Consider the following 2,500-nt stretch of genomic DNA (forward strand, 5'->3'; position numbering starts at 1 on the left):
AACCATGTTATTGCTTCCCAATCAAGCCCGACTATCTCAATCTTCAGAGCCAATCCTTATCCCGAAGTTACGGATCTAATTTGCCGACTTCCCTTACCTACATTATTCTATCGACTAGAGACTCTTCACCTTGGAGACCAGCTGCGGATATTGGTACGGCCTGTTGAGAAGTTTGCGTGACCCCACCATAAATTTTCAAGGTCCGAGGAGAAAATATCGACACAACAGTAAATGTCATGCTCTTCTAGTCCATCTACCATATCTCTCTTCGAAAGACTTCCATGGTAGTACGACTATAAAACAGAAAAGAAAACTCTTCCGATATCTCTCGACGGCTTCTTTATGGTCGTTCCTGTTGCCAGGATGAGCGCAAGGCCCATATTTAATAACAAACGGATACTCAACAGGTTACGGAATTGGAACCGTATTCCCTTTCGTTCAAAATTATTCAAGTGTTTAATTACTCTCTCATATTGTGAAAATATGCGTGTGTGTTATTATAACTTGAAAATTTTCAGCTTTCGCCTTGAACTTAGGACCGACTAACTCGTGATCAACCACTGTTCACACGAAACCCTTCTCCACTTCAGTCCTCCAAGGTCTCATTCGATTATTTGCTACTACCACCAAGATCTGTGCCAATGGCGGCTCCATGCAGGCTTACGCCAAACACTTCCATGCACACCATTGTACCCTCCTACTCACTAAAGTTTCAAAGTTTATAATCCAACCGAAATTGAACATAAACCATTTACTTTAGCGGTAATGTATAGGTATACAACTTAAGCGCCATCCATTTTAAGGGCTAGTTGCTTCGGCAGGTGAGTTGTTACACACTCCTTAGCGGATTACGACTTCCATGTCCACCGTCCTGCTGTTTTAAGCAACCAACGCCTTTCATGGTTTCTGCATGAGTTGTTAATTTGGGCACCGTAACATTACGTTTGGTTCATCCCACAGCGCCAGTTCTGCTTACCAAAAGTGGCCCACTGGGCACATTATATCACAACCACAACCTTCATACCAAGAAAGGTGAGGTTCTTACCCATTTAAAGTTTGAGAATAGGTTAAGGTCGTTTCGACCCTAAGGCCTCTAATCATTCGCTTTACCAGATAAGATTATTTTACATAATTTTTAAATGCACCAGCTATCCTGAGGGAAACTTCGGAGGGAACCAGCTACTAGATGGTTCGATTGGTCTTTCGCCCCTATACTCAATTCTGACAATCGATTTGCACGTCAGAACTGTTTCGGTCTTCCATCAGGGTTTCCCCTGACTTCAACCTGATCAAGTATAGTTCACCATCTTTCGGGTCACAGCATATATGCTCAAGGTACGCTCTGGTTAGAGGCATAAATAATATAAATATTATTATGCATAACTGATAGAACGCCCCGGGATTGAATTAATAGACTATTTCTAGACTAAAAACTAATCCCATAATAGTTATGTTAATTACGCTATTAGGTTTTTTAATTCCCAATAACTTGCAAATATGTTAGACTCCTTGGTCCGTGTTTCAAGACGGGTCCCGAAGGTATCCTGAATCTTTCGCATTGTTAATCATATAAACGCATATAATAAACACAATAATCATGATTACCATGCCATTATAGAATATAAAATATTCAAGCGCTATATATAATAAATCTATCAACACTTTATCAAATCACCAGCACTTATTCTATGTTAAAATGCAAGCATAATAATTTGAATAAACTTAAGCCAATGATCTTATGATAAATCATAATATTAATAGATTACAATGTCCTTTTATGGAAAAAATGCACACCATTCCCACAGTATTATTCATACCGCAGTCATAATGTTGAATTTTCCATATGGATATTCAGGTTCATCGGGCTTAACCTCTAAGCAGTTTCACGTACTATTTAACTCTCTATTCAGAGTTCTTTTCAACTTTCCCTCACGGTACTTGTTTACTATCGGTCTCATGGTTATATTTAGTTTTAGATGGAGTTTACCACCCACTTAGTGCTGCACTATCAAGCAACACGACTCTTTGGAAATGTTCTCTAGTAATCATTAACGTTATACGGGCCTGGCACCCTCTATGGGTAAATGGCCTCATTTAAGAAGGACTTAAATCGTTAATTTTTCATACTAGAAATTGAACATTCCATACACTGCATCTCACATTTGCCATAAAGACAAAGTGACTTAGTGCTGAACTGATTTCTTTTCGCTCGCCGCTACTAAGAAAATCCTTGTTAGTTTCTTTTCCTCCCCTCATTAATATGCTTAAATTCAGGGGGTAATCCCATATGAGTTGAGGTTGTTTAAACTTTATTTTTTTTTCTTTTGTACTCTCAATAGAAATTCCATCATTTTTATGAAAAAATCTTTTCTCTCTTCAATGTATATTTATATGTGTATATGTTTTTCAATCAAAGACAATTCTAGTTCATAAAAAATTTTTATGCTAGACCTTCCTCAATCAATTGAAAAACAAAGTATTCAACAAGAAATACTCGAAT

The 2,500-nt window shown here is 37.8% G+C and overlaps 1 pseudogene; it reads right to left on the reverse strand.

The window, feature by feature from the left end:
• The window catches only part of LOC131998473 (large subunit ribosomal RNA), a 5,359-nt pseudogene extending 3,058 nt beyond the window's left edge, over positions 1–2,301 (reverse strand).
• Between the last annotated feature and the right edge of the window lie 199 nt (positions 2,302–2,500).

The sequence above is a fragment of the Stomoxys calcitrans genome, unplaced genomic scaffold (assembly GCF_963082655.1).
Source record: "Stomoxys calcitrans unplaced genomic scaffold, idStoCalc2.1 SCAFFOLD_72, whole genome shotgun sequence".
NCBI lineage: Eukaryota > Metazoa > Arthropoda > Insecta > Diptera > Muscidae > Stomoxys > Stomoxys calcitrans.